Source organism: Ictidomys tridecemlineatus, chromosome 16 (assembly GCF_052094955.1).
Source record: "Ictidomys tridecemlineatus isolate mIctTri1 chromosome 16, mIctTri1.hap1, whole genome shotgun sequence".
NCBI classification, from domain to species: domain Eukaryota; kingdom Metazoa; phylum Chordata; class Mammalia; order Rodentia; family Sciuridae; genus Ictidomys; species Ictidomys tridecemlineatus.
Window position 1 is genome coordinate 43,073,493 of NC_135492.1, and position 21,124 is coordinate 43,094,616.

Here is a 21,124-nt window from a genome sequence, read left to right on the forward strand (position 1 = left end):
CAATGACAACTTTAGTATAAACCATATTCTTCACCTTTCTTCTGTTCTATTACACCATGACTGCATCCTTACAATATCAGCACAACATTTTAATTATGTGGGTTTGCTATGCCAAGTCACTAACATGATTTTTCCAAAGCTATCTTCATTATTCTTCCAGATCTCATAACAACTACAGGAAACCTAAGAATTAGTGCACAAGTGGCCCTTTCATTGATCAGCTACTTTTTAAATAAAGATCTGGCATAAGTTAAACATTTGTGTCAGACCTCCAAATACAAAAAGATACACCTAATGTGTAAACTTAGGACTTATAATCATACCATGGAACAGTTCAGAAAAATGAACCAGTAAGTCATCATTTGAATGGGGACCGATAGAGAAGCATTCAGATCATCTGACATCATTCTGCAACTCCGTACATGGGGAAAATGTGGACATTCTTTTCTTATACACTTGCTTGCCCTAGGAGAACTAGTGCCTTATGTGTATTTTCTGAGTCTCAGGGATGAATGATACCACGTATTTAGAGTATTCATCCACAGCCTTGCCACCATCTGGGTCAAAATCTAGCTTCCTTTACAAATCTTTTGTCAGCTATAATTGAATCTTTTTAAAATATGCATGACATATGTACGTTACGGTTGGAATTTTGAACGCATACACCAAAATCCTGTCTAGCACGTGGAAGAACAGAGAGTAGAAGTGTTTGGTTTACTTTAACTCTAGAAGCAAGACCTCATTAATCAGGGAGCTAGCTACTGACTTCCAGATCCATGTTCATTCAGACCAAATAAAATTTCAGGGCAGAATTTAATTCAGCTCATGTAAGTACTTCCCAGACAAATGCAAAGGATCAATTGTTTTTAAGGTCTTTATATCACATAAGTATCTTTAAAAAGACATTCCTATCAGTAATTCATTCAAGTTACTTTTACATATTTGAAGAAAAAATGAAATCCTGCTTGCTTCAAGATAACCGGTGGTTTTTGTGACCAGAGCTAATTGGTTCTTTCCATACACTAATTCAAATGTGTGCAGTTTCACCAATGTTTTCTTGAAGACTACTTCTTCCTTGCTGCTCAAATTACTCTTTTCTCTAAAGCTGTTTTTCTCAATATTGGCCATTCCTCAGATCTTCACTGGTTTCCCATCCCAAATCCCTGTAACCTAATTCTTCACTTTGGCAACACCCATGGCAATTCTAGTCCTCTACTCTCTCCCCACAGCCTATTATATATTTTAAGACAGCTATAATGTCTCTTTGGCTCTCTTGTCTTCTCTAAGTAAAAATACCTTGACACAGCTTTTCACAATCTTCTTGCAGATGGCCATTCATCCTAATTCCAATATTTCTCAGGGGTTTCAGCTCAGAGCTGTCCTTGTCAAAGGCAGGACACTCATCTCAAGATTCCAGTATATCCTAGCCCTAGGAGTAGTTATAAAATGTATGTTGTCCAATTGTTTTAAGTGTTTTAATTTTGATTGCAAAACCAGCTTAAGGAATACCTGTTTGGTTTCATGCCCATATTATTAAAAATAAAAAAAAATACTGAGACAGAAAGGTTAAAGAAAAGTAACTGAGGGCAGCCAGGGATGATGACATTCAACTGTCATCCTAGTGGCTCCGGAGGCTGACAGAGGAGGATCGCTAGTTCAAAGCCAGCCTCAACAATGGCGAGGCGCTAAGCAATTCAGTGAGACCCTATCTCTAAATAAAACACAAAATAGAGCTGGGGATGTGGCTCAGTGGTAAAAGTTTGCCTGAGTTCAATCCCTGGTAACCCCACCGCCATCAAGAAAAAAGTAACTGAGTACACATAACCTGTGACCTAGAGCCTGGACCTTTGAAATACGGTAGTGATGTCCATTGTTCTAACTGTTACACACTAACCTGTAATCTTCCAAATGCCATGACTATAGAATTGTCATCCAGAATCTTCAGAAACAAGGTGCAGAGAGGTCAAAGACTTCAAGGTAACAAAAGTTAAGATGACATTTCTCGGCTTTTAGTACAAAGCTCTTCATGAGAAGTTTGAAGTAGTGTCCAATTTTTTTTTTTTGGTAAGTTCCTCTACAATCATACTTACTTACTTCAGTGTCTTACATCTTTATAGACTTCTCTTTGCAACAAAGAGCTATGCATTTCTAAATTTAATACTTACATGCAGATCGCCAGGAGATCTTGTACAAGGGAATGCTGCTTTTTTTTAATGACCAAAGTCACAGCTATTCTAGCTCTTTGGGCTGCTTGGCCTCACTAAGCCCAAGTTCCCTTCCAACCCAGGAAGTCTATGGCAGTTTTACTTTTGTTACAAGCTCTTAGGTTTGATTGCCATAGTTATGTCATGATCAGCAGAGGTCTACCAAACACCTCTCTCTGGATCCTGTTCTACTGCTCATAATAACTTCTCTGCCACACAAGATGCTTCAAGACAGCATACACGCTTTATTTAGTCCAGTGTAGACATTCAGCAGATGCTCATTTCTGTCCTCTCTCCACCACCAGACCATCAAAACAGTTATAGGTTCAGTCATCTCCCCTGTCTTCTCAAAGTCCATCTTAGTTAGCCACTCTGGTCACTAGGATACACAGAGATCTTTTTTATTACTATACACAAAATAACCTTTCATTCAACAATAGAGGGAAGGGATTGAAATATGCAAAGCCACCCATGATGCAAACACCTTAAAAACTATCTTCCAGTAGATCCATTGACTTTGCCTGGCAATCACTTTCCATGAACTGACTTAAATTCTGCCCATTTACATGCTCTCTAAGAGTAAAGAGACTCAAGGGACCAAGGATAGAAGGACAAAGCCCCACTCAAGAGCCAGGTACCAATATGTCCAGGTCTCCTAGAAAGAAAGAAGAAAACAAGGTAACTAGGTTAAGACAGAAATCCTTAAGCATTCACTCATCTGACTCGTCACCATTATTTGCATGAACATACGAAAGAGAATGCATCTGTCACTGTATTAATGGACAGCCTGATTGCAGGATTCTGTCTCACACAGCAAACAAATTCTCTGCCACTTTGGTTTTTATACATTCATCTCGAGTGTGGATATGTGAGTGGTTCCTTCACAAAGGTGGTAAATTAATTGGATCATCACAGTTTACAAAAAGCAGATGCACTCCATCCATGGGTGATCACTGGGGAGCTGACAAAGCAGGACATGTGATCCACAGTGCCCTGGAGGGCCTCTCCGAGGAGGTCGCCTGCAAGCTCAGAACAGAAACAAGGGAACTATTGATAAAACCATTGCATATTGACCTAGGGCTTATACAGAAATAGCCAAAGTGAATAGAGAGGAGTGCAGCGGTTGCAGCCCGTTTGAAAAGGGGCCAAGTCCATGTCACATGGGGCCCAAGAGTCTTTAAAATACTAGAGATTTTATTCACAGCAGTGGAAAGGCATTCGAAAGTTTTACTCGAGTAGAAGTGTCCTTTAGATTACAAATATCACTCATGACTGAAATGGACAAACCAATGCAGATAGTCAGTCAAAGTGGTGAGGAAGGATGGAAATCTAGGTAGTAGCAGTGCAACAAGGAGAGTACAGAAGAGTAGGAAGCCATCTCCTCTTCCCTAAGGGGGGTCTCAATATTCCTGCCTGGATTCTTCCTCAGGCGCATACACTCATCCTCGTCTGTTAGACTGCACAAAAAGGCTCCAAGATCCAAACAGTTTTACATGTAATTATCCAGGAACTGTACCAAAGCATTAAGATTACTAGCAATGAATGTACACACAACTTCATTCAATGCCTCATAGTATTCCAAGGAAATAAACACTATTAGTATCTCCATTTAAGATGAGAAATAGGAAACTCTACAAACTTCAGAATACTCATACACATTTGTAGCAATAGACTTTACCTAATGAATCATATCCTTCCTATATATTCTCTAAGACACCTTTGCACAGAGCAGCAATCTAAATCTTCACAGGACTCTATTACTTCAGCTGTGCCTAGGGGCCCAAACTTATATGATTTTGTTGTCTGTTTTCTAGCTAGTCATTCCAATAATGCTTCAGCTACCCATGTCCTGTTGGTTGTAATCTTCCACCTCTAAGGACATGTGTCCCTGGGGATTATTTGGAAGCTGAGGAAAAAAGCAAAATGTGGATTTCTATAGGAATAATGGAACAAGTCAGGCACAATGATCTGAAATAAGAAACAAAATCCTAACATGCTTCTTTCGGATAAACTGTAGACGTATTCTGTTTTGGTATTGTTACCACAACTAACTTTTTTCTGGCTTGGCCGGTTACCCACTGAAAACTTGAATTTTTAACTTATCGTGTATATATCAGGTCAACAAGTGTCGAGGTCCAGATCACTTTGAGATATGTCTTTATGCCATACACAGTTCATGAATAAATTGCATGTTTCTAAACAATAACTCTTTGCCAAAACTGCCACCACTAAAGATTCAAATTCTACATTATTTTTCACTGAATATCCAAGCACTTCTAACACAAGGCGGTTTGCTAAGAATTTCTCCAGGTGCAAACCACCTTCAATAAGAGACTTGCCACACATACTTGCTGAATGACCACCCTCTTTCCAAAAAGAAAAGGGAAAAAAATAGTTAACACCCCAATATAAATAGGACAGTTATTGTCCAGAAGTTGTTTCTTCCCTAGTATTACTGGTTTTATTTCTCCTTAAAGTCCTCAAAAAGAATTCTCGAAGTAGGCTGCCTTCACTGCTGATTCACCATTACTAACTATAGAAAGACTCCTAAGGTTACTGGGAAACCATATGCTATTCCTAGCCCTGATGCTTCCACTTTGTAGGTGACAGTATTATACATGGTCCTCAAAAGCCCAACACTTCCTGCCCTGATCTTTATATATATATTGGATGGCTTTGTTTTATATTTCACATAAGAGAAATTGTCAGGGAAAAAAAATACATACACACCTGTTTCCAGCCCCATATTTACCCACCTGTGCTACAAAAAGATCACATTTCCCGAGAAGGTTTGATATTTGGATCTGCTGGAACAGACTATCAGTAGAGAAAAATAATGACACTTATTTGATCTTTGTTTTACCCGACATGAGAGCCTTCAGACTGAAGACACAAAGAGCCATGGTGAACTTCCGTTCAGTGAAGTGTGGACAGCAAAGAAATGTGACTAGACCGAAATGGACTTGGCTGGGGAGACCCAGCAAGGCCCCATGGGCCAGATTTTTCTTGGACCTTCACTGCAACCATTCCTTCCTTCCAGGAATATACAGTGGAAAGGACCCTTTTTGGAGTGGGAACCTCATGTCGTACAAACAAGGTAAGTCACAGAGTTTCTGATCAATTTTTGCACAGAAAGGTGGAATCAATTAGGGCCTTGTTTTTAGACTTCATACTGCCTTTGGGAAAAAGAGAATTCTACTTTCTGCATTAAGAACATGGGAAAAAACTTTGGTTGGTTGGAAATCCCACACAAGGAACAACAAAAAAAAACCCCAGTGCAACAAAACTCTCAACCAGAAAACATCCCTGGCCCCAGCAAAATCTAGCTGATTGGCTCCTCTGTGGTGATGCTCATTGGGGAACTCCTTTGGCTCCACCCACGAGACCTAGCCAATTGGCCTCAAGAGCAGGAGAATTGTGGGAAGCCAGTGGTGGCAGTTGAGATCTGAGGATTTTTCTTGAGGAGCCGTTTTGTTTGGCCTGTGTAGTTCTAAAAATAAAATTAGTTTCTTTTGACAAGTGGCTCCTGAATTGTGCTCAGCAAGACTGCAGCACCTCTCTATTTTTAAAAAATAATTAATTTATTCTACTTAAGTATATATGACTGCAGAATGCCTTTTGATTCACTATACACAAATGCAGCACAACTTTTCATTTCTTTGGTTGTACACGATGTAGCATTGTACCATACAAGCAGTCATACATGTATCTAGGGTAATGATGTCCAATCTTTCATCCCTCTCCATTTACAGAGGATCCTCTCAGATGAGGACACCCAATGAAGATAAGAGAAGAGGGCAGGAAGAGCTCAAAAGGAAACTTGATCTCTGGGGACTTTGCTTTGGGTATCATTTTCTAAGCCTCAAGAGGTCCCATGAAGACTGCTTTCCTCCCACCAATTGTTCTGCTTAGAGTCTACAGCTTCTGCTCAATATAGTTGCAGGCATCTCCACCTCTGTAATGCACTATCATTTTCTCCCTGTCTACCAAAGCACTTGCATCTACATGGGGGTATAATCTTATTTCATTCAGCATCCATTTATTGTCTTTTTGGTCATCACATCCTGTAATTTTTCCAAAAATAATAAGAAAAACACCTATCATGAATGCTCCAGATATATTCACTGATGGGTCAAATAATGGTACAGCAGCAGTAGTTACACCTGATCAAACTTTTACATTTTTAGTACCCAAACAAAGGTAGAGCTTAATGCATTATTTACAAGCCCTTCCTCTACTGTTTTCTCTTTGCTTTCCATTATACAAAGTCTAATGTGAGACAGAAAAGATCCATTCTTTATAGGACATACAGGATTGCCTGGAGCCCTTAGTTTGGGCAATGATTTAGCAGATAAAACTACACACGACATACATATTTTCTCTACACTAGAAGAAGCTACACATTTTCATAAAAGGTTCCATGTCAATGCTAATACTTTTCAAAAGCGTTTTAAAATAACTAAGGAACAAGCTAGACAAATAATAAAACAATGTCAAAACTGTGTGAGCTTTTTACCACAAGTTAATCTTGGAGTCAATCCTAGAGGACTGATACCTAACCGAATTTGGAAAATTAAAATATTTGCATGTTACAGTTGATACTTCTTCTGGATTTTTGATGGGCTCCCTGCATGCTGAAGAAAAAACTAAAGATATTATAGCTCATTGCTTACAAAATTTTGCCACTGTGGGATTCCAAAACAGATAATGCCCCTGGTTTTACTTCCACCTCTTTTAAACAATTTTGCTCATCATTTAGCATTACTCATATAACAGGAATCCCATACAATCCTCAGGGACAAGGCATAGTTGAAAGAGCTCATCAAAGTATTAAAATGTACTTATTAAATTGGGAAAGGGTATATATTCCCCAAAGATAACTTAAAATAACCCTTTTTACCTAAACTTTTAAAATTTGGATTCATCAGGACTTAGTGCTGTGGAAAGGCATGTGTGTCCAATAAATGTACATAAGCCCAAGGTACTTGGAAGGATATTGTAACAGGAAAATGTAAAGGTCCTGACCTAGTAATTGTCTGGAGTCAGGGGTCTTGTTTGTGTGTTTCCACAGGCAGAACAAGTAGCTGATTTGGATTCCAGAGAGATTAACTAAAGTGATTTCTACAGACCAAAAAGAAGATGATTTGGCTCAAATCCATAACAGCTGATATCCAAAACTCCAGTTTGGCTATCCTTACCATCTTCGACAGAACCAGGATGCTTTTTTCAATATCTATTTTATTATTACCCTTTCCCACATCATGAAGTTCTATTTTATTTTTTTGAGCTCATACAGACCTAGGTTAATGTTTTGCTGATCAGTTCTATTTTTTGACTATAGAGTTTTTCAACATTGCAATGGAGATTTCACCTGTAAAAAGTTATAAAGCCTTTACTATTATATGTTGTGTGTACATATGTCCATATATCATATGATGAGCACTCATGAAAAAATGGATCCAAATATTTTTTTTTTATTCATGTGATTTAAATGGTTTAATTTAAATTGGGTAAACAACTGTTGAGGATTGTTTTAATATGTGAACAAATAAGGAGGTTAACAGATCTGTTTGTTTACTTTTACCTTTCCTTTTCATTATATTTAATAATTCTCTTCAAGATAATGTAAATTGTTAAGAAAATTGTTTTCTTTTAGTGCCTTCTGGAATGTTACATAATTTTTTCTTTAGCCATTATTGCCAGAATTCCTATCTTCATCCCAGTGCCGGTGAACACAAAGATAAAACCAATCTACAGCTTCTGCAATAGCCATCACTGAACTGCTTGCAGAACTTGCCTGGACTAAGTTCACAATGCATACAAGAGGTACAATCTGTTGGTGCAGCAACTTGTTAGGTAGTGTTGGGGTATTTTTGCTGATGGTGTCATTGGTGGTACAACTGCCTCACCATCTAAAGTGTCATTTCCCTGCTTCTCTGTGGGCTTGGATGTCTAGATCATTTATTTGTAAGTGACCTACAATTATAAGCACTTGGTCCATCTGTCCCATACCCATATGCATATAGAGTCCATTTCTGGAAGTGGGGAAAATGGGAGGCTTATGACCTACTATCAAACAAGCCTATCACAGTTTATGGTCAATACTTGCACCAAAAAAAAAAAAGTGCAAGAATTGACCATAACCTCATGATTCTAATTTAGAGGCTGTTTTGACCCTGTGAACAAACATGTTCCTCTGAGAAGTTGCAGGGGACATGTGGGGGGCCAAGCAAACGTCTATGACAGCCAGTCCTCAGTTATCCACTCCAATTTTTCTCAGTGAAATAGCAGCTTCTTTAACGTATTGACTATATACTTTGGCAAGAAGTTACTAAACAAGTGATTGAAATTCTAATTAGAAACAATGATTTCAGAGAACCAAAACTGAATAAGTATATATCTACATAAGTATATATCTACAGTTTCTGCATCCAGATTCAACCAAATTTAGATGGAAAATACCTGAAAAAAAACACACACACCTCTGTGCTGAACAAGTACAGACTTTTCTACTGGTCTTTGTTCCCTAAACAGATAGATAGCAATAACAACCGCTTACAATGGTGTTAAGGTGGCATTAGCTGTTACAGTACTTGAGAGGAGATTTAAAATACATAGGAAAAGTAGGTATAGGCTATGTAAAGACTAAACTGTTTTACATGAGGAATTTAAGCATCCAAGACGGGTCTTAGAACAGATACAGCAGGGATATGGAGAGAGGAGTATACACACTTTATTGTAAGTACTTTTATCTTGAGGCAGTTTGTGGTCTTTCCTATAGCCTCTTCATATACCTTATATCTTTGCACTCTTAAGGAAGACTTTGAATCTTTAAGCTTTCTTTCTAGTTTGTAACTATAGATATTTAACCACATTGGAAATTAACATGAAGCCATTTTTTTCAGAATGCCTATAGATTGACTCACGTGAAATGAGCAAAGCTGAAAGCATCACACATTAATAATGTTGCCTAAGTCTCCTCCAACGTCGTGGACCCCCTGAGATCTTCTGTAAAATTAAGTATCACTTTGTTTCAGAACCTAAAAGACCATAATCATGCACTCGGCATGGAGGGTGAAATCTATGTGCCTCAATCTGCAGATCTTATAAATATTTTATAATATTAGCAAAGCTGCTTCAGTTTTGCTGGGCTTAATTTTTGTTGTTTAATTCCTTCACTGCCTTATAGAGGATTGCTGGGGGGTTTTCCCCCCCTGAGTACTTTAGATATCAAAAGACTCTGCTCTTATGATGTAATTTCCATATTTTATGCTGACTTTAGTATGCCTTTCCTTATTCAGAGGTGAAGTTTCCTCACTTCCAAAACTGTTACCTTATAATGTCACATCTTAAGAAACCAAACACCTCTGAATTTTTTAAATTGCCATCTTTAAGTCAGATTGTAGAAACTTTCACACCTAAAACTCTCTATTTGAGACTTCCTAGAGAGCACCTGAAAACACACACATTTGTCCTCTGACCTACAGAAAGAGGGTCTGTAAGTAGTTAGGTTCCTGTGGTACTGGACAACTTTGGAAATCTCTCATGCAACTCCTACTAGTGGGTTGTCCAGCCTTCCCTAGATCACATTTATATTGGAGAAATGTTGTAAATATTCATAAATTATATGCTTTTTATAGGATGTTATGGGAGATTTCTCAAACTCTCATGTTTCACTTTGATGATCTGAGACAATAGGATATTACTTTTAGCCTATCTTTGCTGATCAGATGTGGCCCATCGTCTATGGCTGCTTTTGCACTCTAAGAGCAGTTATGACAGAGACATTAGAAACCATGAAGCGTGAGCTGGGGATGTGGCTTTGGCTCAAGCGGTAGTGTGCTTGCCTGGCATGCCTGCGGCCCGGGTTCAATCCTCAGCACCACATACCAACAAAGATGTTGTGTCCGCCGAAAACAAAAGAATAAATTTTAAAAATTTTCTCTCTCAAGTGTGAAATATTTACTAATTGGCCTTTTAAAGAAATAGTTTCCTGAGACCCAGTATACTCAGCAGTCCTAATTAACTATTTAAGATGTTCCATGGGCTACACACCTTCACTTGCAGCATTTTAATGGCCGTTCATTTCAGCTAGGGTTGTGTGCATCTACCTTACTAATGGAGTTTTATAAAAATGTAGATATCGATAGCTTACTCTACTCAGTCTTTTAACGGGATATTCTTGCTATGTATGTCATAATTTTTTCCTCACTAAAAATCATTTTTGTTCACTTTTATAAATCATACGTAGTATCCCCTCTCCCATAATCATTATTTGTAGCAATGCTTTATCTAAAAAACATCTTCATTACCTGTATTATTATCTTGTTTTACAGACACAACCAAATTTCCTTGTCAGATGCATTATTCTTTTTTTTTTTTTTTTTATTGGTTGTTCAAATCATTACAAGATAAGAACTCTCATCAGACCTTTCACACTTGCAAATTGCTAGTGATTAACCACAGCCCTTATTTGCGTCTGTCATCTGCAGATAGTTTTTGTTTGACTCTTCCCCAAAGGCCCTTTCAAAGCCCCAAGGAAAAAACTGAATCTCGGATGACTCCATTTAGACAAATTTCGGAGCGTATTAGGCGAGATCTGGCACGTTCAGGGTGGTTTGGCTGTAGGCTTCAGAGCATATTAGGATTTCAACAACTCTTTAAAGTCTCATGAGACTGTGACAAAAAAGTCCAATAGAACAAGAATGGATTACCTAGTCTGCATAAACTAGGTGGGAGGAATGTGCCGACAGAAGTGAGCTGCTGGAGAGCTGTCCTAGCTAGAAAAGGTCTATCTTCCATGTAGCACCTTCCCTTTTCTCTTATCATGCCCTTCTACCAAAATCCTGCACCTCATTTTGGGTCCATGAGCTCATAATAAAGTTTTTTCTTCTCTAAGTTGGTTGTATGGGGTAGTTGTGCTCAGCAAAAGCTAGCTGACACATGAGGGATTTTTTTTTTAACGTGATTTCTCACAATATTTTTGCTACACAGCTTCATGTCTTGATTTTTTTAATAGATACTGATATATATCCCTTTTTTGTCTTCTTAGTCTCTAGGTAACTCATAACAATTTGGAAGGGTCTGATGAAACACGTGAAAATGGTATCTAATTTTTCCTTTCTTACCAGCTGTCCTAATCTCATTTCAGAAAAATCTTATTCATGCCCTGTAGTTACAGCTACTTGCATGGATTCAGTGAGTCTGTCCTCCTCTTTTGCCAGAATACAAAATAAACAACGAAACGTTTCCTGATATGTCATCTTTGAGGATGCTGTTCATTAAATCAGATAGAGGAAGCCACATTTAAGTAAATATCATTGACTTCTGTGGGAGGTATTGCTACAAAACTGGCTTCTTGCTTGGCTAAACAAGCTGTAAGCAGAGTCACTTTCTAACAGACCAGGAATATTGACATAATTTGGGAATCTGTAGGACAGAATTGCCCCAATTTCAAGATAATGCAGGGGGCTCTGGCAGAGTTCCCCAGGCTTGGCCTCAGGATAGAAAACAACAAAGGTTTTAAAACTCTAACAAGAGACTCCTTATAAAAATTTCCAGCCAACCAATTAAGCAATACTTTATATTTGAATAATCAGGCTAAGCCTCCTGAGACTAGTCTTATTACTTTAAAGAAGATCATTTTTTAAAGGCATAAAGGTTATTTTTAGACAAAAACAAGGAAGACTGTCAGGGAATTGATAAGTGGAAATGCATTCTCTAGAGCAGTTCCTTCTACGTTACCAAATCTGGACTTTCAGCTATTTTATAGCTCTGTAATTTGTAGCCAACTGTTAGTAATGCAAAGTAATTCTGCCAGGTATTTCCATTAAATCTAGCTGATTTTTCTGCCCTTACCTCTCTCATGGCAATTTTGTGTCAACTTACACATTCAACTTTTCCTTATCCCGTGTAAGTTTGTTCTTTCTCGACATTGCTTTTGTGTTGACTTATTATAATGCGTTATAAATTTTTAAACATGTACCCTGTTGAGAGAGCCACAGCTGAAGGGGCCCCCAGCAAACTTCCAGCTGATTGGCTCCTCTACGGTGATGCTCATTGGGCTGTTTCCCCGCCCTTTCAGACCACGGAGCTGATCATTGGGGGACTCTTTTGGCTCCACCCACAAGACCCAGCCAATCGGCCTCAAGAGCAGGAGGAGTGGGGGGTGCAGAGGCTAGCAGGAAGCCAGTGGTGGCAGTTGGGCTCTGTGGGAATTCCTGAAGAGCTCATGTGGTGCGCGGTTTCTGCTTGACAAGTGGCTCGGGAATTGTGCCCAGCCAGACTAAGGCAGTACCCATTAACTTTTCTTAGTTACCTGCAAACTTGGAATCCCGCCCCCACACACTCACCAAAGTAGCCTGCAACTTCCCTCTTGGATAAAACCTATAACAAATAATAGGGAAGAAACAGCCATCATCCTGGCATCTTAGTGATCATTCATCTCCTTCAGCATGAAAGGACTAACATAAAAGAGTGCATTCAAAAATGTTAGTGTTCTAGAGGTAAACATAACATGTCGTCTATAAGATCTACTGTTCTCAGCACTGGGACATGCCAGGGTCACTGTTCCCAATTTGTTTGTGGCCTCTCATGGTTCAGAACACTGACACAAACCAGTGGAAATTTGGGAGCTGGAAACACACGGTACAGAAGGCAACCTCAGGCCTATAGATTATTAGTGTGTTGATTGGACAGATTTTCTTTTTATTTCACAAGATTGACCATGTGTATAGCACTTTTGGAAACAAATTTTGAGCTCTCTTGTACCAGTTTCATTGAAAGGCATGTATCTGGGCAGTGGTGGCTTTAACTAGCCCTAATTTTTGTAATGTAAATGTACAGTCCATGTCACAGATTTGTAGGAAATCAGCAGGCTGCAGTAATTTGTGCCTTTCTCCAAATACACAGAGTGTTCGTAAAACACCCTCCACCTTGGTAAAAAGATGTTTTGCCGACCAGATAATCCAAGACTTTCACGTACTAACTCCATCTGCAATAAGCCCACAAGTCTCTGGAAATAGTCGACTATGTGCCTACAGTAATTACTAGTATGTGATGGTGATGCTAAAGCCTGTTTATTTTACGCAGTAAACATCAAAGCTTAGAAGCTTCAAAGAATTCCTCATTCATGACCAGCGCTACCTTAGAGGGTTTCTAACTCATTAAACTAAATTTTTTTTCTGAAAAAAAAAAAACAAAAACAAAACTTACTTTGCCTGTGGCTATTCATAATAAAGAAACTGCAATCACAAAAGGTATCTATTCTCAGAGCTCAATTTTCAGAAAAACAATGGGAGACTAATTATGCAGGACTAGTCCCCCTTGATGCCAAGTGTGCCCACAAGACTTGAGATGTGAATTGCTACCTCTGTCAGGTAGCACCTTGCTTGTTGGTGGTACTCCACGAATCTAAATCATGGGGGTCTGTCTTTTCCATTCTGTTGATGAACATGGAGAATAAAATATATGAACAGCTAGCTAAATTCAACAGGTTTTTGTCTGCACTATCATTCTGTGTCTTTTCTGTCATGATCCACAAAGTGGCCCTTGAGATGGAGCAGGGTTCCCCCCCCCAAAAAAAAAAAAAGAAGAACAGGAAGCTCCTATTTCCCCCACTTGTGCATGAAATTCCCTTCTGAAGGCATCAAAAGCAGGGCTGCTTATAAATATTATTCTTATTTACATGCTCTTTCCCACTACCCCAAAGGTATGTGCTTAACAGACAAAATGGCTTGTTTCCCCTCTCTACTAACAAAAGAACCTTCTTCTAAAAAGACCTGTGTCATCACTCTGCTACTTGTCAACATTTTTTCCTTCCTTCCTCCTACCTGGCTTATTCCTGGATCCACACCCTCCCACCCCCGAGCTGCAGAAATGAAGCTCTTTAGCCCAACCCAATGAACACAAGGAATTACCCTGCCAACTCCCAATGGTCCAGGGAATGGCTGCTGTTTTCCTACATTGGCTCAAAAGACTGAAGGGGAGAATGTATTTCCTGTGGTTGGGAGTGAGATCTCTTTTCTACTGCACAGAAACAAGCATTTACCACTTGCAATATTTTGTGAGCCTGACTCTGGACAGCAGTAGAGAGACACATAAAGAACATGGGATCTTGGCGACTCTGAAACAGTCCCCTTTGGACTACCCAGGGGGGAACACACAGCTCCTTGGTAGTTCAGCTACCTGAGTCAAGATTCTATTGTTATTTTCAGCCCCAACCATTCTAAACGGATCTAAGGTTTTCTTTAACTATTCTTCCAAGCATTATAACTCATGAGGTTATATCAAGCAACTAGACTTTTGAAGCCAGAGTTATGTTCTCAAACCTTCTATTTTTATATTCATTCATTAAATACATTAATTGAGTACCCGAGGTGTGCAAAGAACGGAGATCTCAGCCAGATTGAACTCTTGCTTATGGTCTAATGGAGCTACGTAGGTGTGTTTGGTGCTGGAGGCCCCCTTCTGGGAATAATGCCTGTACACTGCCCTAAAATACAGAGAATTGAAAAGGCAGCAAGACACTTAAAATACTATTATTAAATGCTCTTTAACATCGTGACATTATAGAGTAATGGAACTGAAGGCACATGGACAAACAAGATCTATACAGATAGAGGCATACAAACATATTGCAGAAAAGAACCTTTTCAGTAAAAGGTGCTAGGAAAACAAAGTAACAATGAAACTCAATCCCTATTTCTCTCACTGCACAAAAGTCAACTCAAGAGTAGACTAGAAAATTCACAACTTCTAGGGAAAACATAGGGTCAGCACTACACCATCTAAGCACCAGCAGCAACATGCTCAGCAAGACCTCTAAAGCTCAGGAAACAATACCAAGAGCTAATAAATGAGATTACACCAAATTAGAAAGCTTCTGCACGGCAAAGGAAATGAGTAGGGATGTAAGGAGGGAGATTCCAGAATGGGAACAAATCTTGGCTTGGATTAAGAGGCAGAATATATAAACAACTCAAAAACCTTAACACACACAGACACACACCCTAATAAGCCAATAAATTAAATGGCAATGAAAACTGACACTTCTCAAGAAATGCCCAACATCATTAGCAATTAGGGGAATGCAAATCAAACCATGAAGACCAATGAAACAGAAGACACTGAGACAACCTCTTCAACAAATGGTGTTAGATACACTGGAAATCCATATGTAGCAGAATGAAATTTAATCCACTCTCACCCTGTACAAAACTCAATGGGATGATATGACACTTAAAAGCATCTAAGGAAAGGAAACAAGTATAAAGAGCCTAGAAAATGGGAGAAAATCTTTGCCCCCTACACCTCAGAGCATTCATCTCCGGTATATATAAAGACCTAAAACCAAATAACATTAAAAAAAAACCCTCAGTAAATGGGCACTTCACAGAAGAAGACATAAAAGGTGAATGAAATCTAGCAGAAAAGTGCAAATTAAAACTACACTGAGATTTCATCACATTTCAGTCAGAATGGCAATTATCAAGAATACAAGTAACAATATATGTTGGTGAGTATGTGGGGGAAAAGGGTACACTCACATTGCTGGTAGGATTGCAAATTTATCCAACCACTCTGGAAAGCAGTATGGAGATTCCTCAAAAACTAGGAATGGAACCACATTTGATCTGGTTATACCCCTCTCTCCCTCTCTCTCTCTCTCTCTTATATATATGAAATCAGCATGCTACAGTGATATGGCCACATCAATATTTATAGCAGATGGATTTACAATAGCTAAGCTATGGAACAAACCTATGTAGGTACCCTTGACCAGATGAACAGGTAAAGAAAATATGGTTTATATACACAATGGAATATTATTATTCAGCCATAAAAATTAAAGACTTGTGCTGATAATTGGATGAATCTGGAGACTATCATGCTAAGACAAATAAGCCAATCCCCCAAAATGAAAGGTTGAATATTCTCTCTGATATGCATATGTTAACACACAACAAGGGGAACCAGGTAGAAGAATAGAAGTTCAGCAGATTAGACAAAAGGGGAATGATGGAAAGGGAGGCTAATAGGATTAGGAACATCGGTAGAATGAATTGGACATAACAGTCCTATGTTCATATATGAATACAACACAGACTCCACATCATGTACTCCCACAAGAAAGATCCTAATTAGAATAAGTTATACAAAGTACACACCATGAAATTTTATTCAGCCATAAAGAAAAATGAAATTATGGTATTTGCAGACAAATGGATGGAAGAAGTGTCTATTATGTTAAGAGAAAGAAGCTAAAATCAGAAAGTCAAGGGCTGTATGTTTTGTCTCATGTTAAAGCTAGAGAAGAAAAAGAAAGCTGTGTGGGAGGGGAATCTCCTGAAAAATTAAAGGGAGATCGGTAGAGTAGAAGGGTCCCAGGGAAGGGAAAGGGGAAGCAATGGAAAATGAAATTGAAAAGTCATACAAATATATTGTACATGTACAAATGTGAGACACCAATAACAATGGCAAAAACTGTGATGTTATGTACACATGGTTCACTTTGAATGCCTTCAGTTGACCAAGACAGCAGGTTTCATAACCAAAGTACTGATGAACATAAAAGATATTTTGAGATAGTTCCATCAAGTACAGCAACTTGATGAGTCTACATCTATGATAAAAGACTCCATATGAAGGACAAAACACTCCAAGTAGTAGGGACTGATGCTGGGGTTGCTGGTACATGAATGATGTTCCATTGGCAGCCACTGGTCGCCTTCAACACCTTGTAAATAACGCCAGTGAATACATCACACGAAATGGAAATGAACTCACAGAACAGGAAACAGTAGATGTGTTCTATGTGCAATAGCACTTGCCGGTAATCCCGGCAACTTGGGAGGCCGAGGCAGGAGGAGGAGGAGCACAAGTTTGAGTCCCATCTCAGCAACTTAGCAAGACCTTGTCTCAAAATGGGCTTGGTGATGTGGCTCAGTGGTAAAGGGCCCCAGGGTTCAATCCCACCTTCTATACCAAATAACAACAAACACCAGATAGGGCTTTTGAAAAACATGCTTCTATTCACTAAGGTTCAGTAAAACAGTTTTGCCAGGGGTACTACATAGTAAATTATTATGATATACGCAAGTTATGAGTAAGTTCCCAGTTAAGTTCACTTCTTAAATCACAGACTGTAAGCAATGTTGGGATCCATTGTATGATTGGCAAACTGATGCCCAGAGCAAAGGAGATTGCCAAGGTCGTGCAGGTAGACAGGGGCAGAGCCTGCCAGAGCCCTGGTACTCTATTATCCTCTGTTCCTTTGGAAAACCCAGTTCAACAGAATAGGCATAACTAGGTCATTTGTGTTGCTTACCAGGAGCTTTTATCGACAACTATGAGCTCCGAGGAGAGAGATTCAAACAGAATTAACAACATCTAAACTTGTCCTTCTGCCAACCCTATCTCCCTACCTCAACCCCTGGGATCGAGAATGAGAATTTTATTTTGTATGTCTCTCATTTATTCTACATTTCTCTGTGATAAAGAAAATCCATTTCCTACTAAATTAAAATTGCTTTTTCATCCCAACAAACACTATACCCCCGGTATATACAAGAATAAAAATAAATTGATTTTTAAGTATCTACTTAGAAAAAAAAAAGAAACATAAAAATCATGATGCCACTGTGTGTGCTTTTTCCACAATTTAGCTATGAAAATGGATTCCTATCTTGGAGACATCAGTTCTGTCTCAATAATGACAACATTCTGGACAGTTCAGTGAAAAAACCCATCTCCCAGATTTTTTTTAATGTATGTCTCCTGGATGAGAGTTTCAACTCAGTGGATATTTTGATGCATGTGTGTATAATACATTTGTTTGCATATGTGATGTTTGGCTTCATTGTTGCTAAGATGATAGAACAGTTTATCAGATCATGAAGCAGATCACAAGGTTATAAAAAGAGAACAGGTATGGAATATCCCAATAACCTCCATCTGTCTGTCCACTAGAGAGCCACATACATCCAGGGTCTGAAGACCCACCCAGCCATCAATCTGTGCTCCTGAAACCACAGCAGATAGATGACAGCTCCACTTAGAGCAAAGTGTCTCTAGCCCACCTGAATGAACTTTAGGAAATTCTAATAAGAATTGTTCAACTCACTTGTCCTCCAGAAAATTCCTTCTTCACAATAAGGCTATTTAATACTTCAAAAGCCATCCCCCCCCACCCCGTGACACACACACACGCACAGAGCACTGTGTCTTTATGCAATTCTTGGCCAGTCACAGCTTAACTTCTTTCTTTGGATACTGAAGCAGGGTCAGATGTCCCTACTTCAACCTCTGCTAACAAGCAAAGACAGTCACTCCAGACATTACTGAAAACATTCAAGGACCAGGTTTTTTCTCATCTCCCTTTCAGGACACAGGGATTCAAGTGTAAAAAGATGCCAGTGATATATCTGCAATTAATAAGCTGATCCTCTTTGAGAACATACTATAGTCACTGTGAAATCAATGCATTTTAGTGTCATGAAAAGAAACACACTAAAGTATATTTGGAATTCACAGTATTATTTTGGCATGGCATACATTAATTTTACAGTAGAAAAGTTCAAGAAGAACTTCCAGAAATAATGGAAAGGCCCACATGTAAAGATATCAGTGTGTTTTCAGGGAATTATGGGAAACATGATCGTGGCATATGCCCTATTAAATTACATCAGATGCTGCCACTGATGATGGTTTCTAGAAGAGCCCCTTAAATCAGAGTCTCTATTCTTGGATGATGAAGTCAAAGGGCTGCACTAGATTATAGATGCTGTTCCCTCCTGTTAAAAATGCCCTTTGAGGGGGGATGCTCATCAAAAGAGACATTTATGATGCATTCCTGACCTTAGCTCTCACTAACTTTCCATAGGTTCATTAAATCCAAGTTTGCAGTCCTTCTGAAAGACAGATATGGCTCTTAAGTCATCAATGGTCCATTTTTAACCCACCCAAAATCAATGACGGATCATCTCCCTATTGACAGCTTCTCATTGTCCTACCATGGAGAAACTTTCCGCCTTGTCAAGACACCTCTATGTCTACCCTACCTTGAAATGCCACACTGAATGCAGAATCATGACTAGAATTTTCAGAACCTTAACATGTTTTTTAAAAACAAACTTTATAATTATTCCAAGGATTAAAAATTCTCACTTAAAAAAAAAGTCTATTAAAAACAACTTCAAGATCCTAGCTAACAAGCCAGAGACCCCTTTCCTTCTGAGAAATGTTTCCTAGTGTGTACTTCTAATGGAAGTTAGAGAGGAAAAGAAAGGGGAGATCTGCAGAGTAGGTAAAAGGAAATGAGGGAGAAGAAAGGGGAAACACTAGAAAACTACACTGACGCAGTAGGGTGGTTATACTGTGTGTATGTGCCTGTGTGAAGGAATGAATCCCACCATCATGTACTACCATAGTGCACCAATTAAAAAAAATTGTAGGAAAATGGTAATTTTGTACTGTTTCAGCAGTTAAAGGCAGTGCATCCTTCCAGAGGACCATCATTAGATAAATGGACGGGATCTGCAAGCCAGACCCGCCTTTTTATCAAAGGACAAGTTATTGGTGACAATATGAGCTGGGGACGGGCACTCCGTCTCTCCCAGGCATTCTTCTCACCTCTCCCTTGCTGCTGAGACAGCGCAGGGCTGCCCACCTTTACCTGACTCAGTTCCTGTCAGTCACTGGGACATGGGGGATTTCTCCTTCACTGGATCACACCCAGCTCTGCTGACTCATTCAAATCTGGACAGCAATATTTATCCAGACGCTGCATGGTGAGCACCCCCTCCTTCTTGATCCCTGGCACTGTATGTTACATTTTGATGACTATAGCACAGACTCCTGAAGTCCTCAGAAGGTTCCGTTTTGCATGCAGATTCCATTGCTAGCCCAGATACACCTGCATCCCATGGTTAGGAAGAATATATCCTCTTAAGTCTTCCCCAGAATGAAGCTGTCCTTCACTCTGTCTGTTCACGGGAGGAGGAGATGAGCAGGGAAAGGAAACACTCACAGTCTCAGATAAAACATAGAGTCTCCTATCCATTCCAAATGTCCCTCTTTTATCCTTTGTGTGCATTGGTCAACTACAAACTATATGCTTCCTATTTCCTAACTGAATTTTTCATACCTGCCAGCATGACAGAGCGTATCTATTGAACATTATAATTCCAACTTTTAATGCCATTTAAGTTTCCAGCAAACAACGTATTTTAAAATCTCACTCATGTGGAAACAAACAATGAGCCTCACCAAGAAACAACAGAATCCTGAACCAGGAGCCCAACATACCCTTCCCTACACTGCAGCAAACAGATGATGCACTGAAGCTACATCTCCAACTCCAGACAAGAAAGATGGTAGGACCAGCAACGGTAGCCTCTGTTCAAAATCTGCCCTACAGACTGTTTTCGTAAGACTTACAACCTGGGAATAGGTTTACTTTTTGAATAGGTTAAAAAAATAAATAAGCAAAAAGCATATTGCCCTAATAATGAGCTGAGGCTTCCTGATTTCTTCACTTTTTTATCTTTTCAAGATCCTGGGGACATCAGATACCCTTCCTGGAGCCTATAAACATACAGTTCCACCACTGCCTGTGTTGTGTTTGGGGTGTAAAGTTTCCCCAGTGATTTGTGCATTAAATGCTTGGTCTCCATGCAGCAATGTTCAGGGGAGGGGCTCTGATGTCATCAATGGATCAAATTTCCCCCTCTTCTTCCCAGTGGATTAAGGTCATAGCTGAGCATTATTGGTAGGTGGTGGGGCCTGGTTGAAGAAGTACATCTCACTAGGGGCATGCTCTGGAAGGGTATTTCTTGTCCCTGGCCCCTTCCCTCTCCCTGCTTCCTGTTTGCCATGAGGTGAGCAGTTTCCTCTGCCATGTCCATCTGCCATGATGTGCT

The 21,124-nt window shown here is 39.3% G+C and overlaps 1 protein-coding gene and 1 long non-coding RNA gene across 10 annotated transcripts in view; one reads left to right on the forward strand and one right to left on the reverse strand.

The window, feature by feature from the left end:
* Grm7 (glutamate metabotropic receptor 7) overlaps positions 1 to 21,124 on the reverse strand; it is an 825,658-nt gene that overhangs the window by 91,837 nt on the left and 712,697 nt on the right. The gene's annotated exons all lie outside the window — the stretch shown is intronic.
* On the forward strand, positions 1,450 to 7,605 carry LOC144371178 (uncharacterized). The gene is made up of 2 exons (XR_013431331.1): positions 1,450 to 5,301; positions 5,957 to 7,605. It is a non-coding gene; the product is annotated as an uncharacterized LOC144371178 (long non-coding RNA).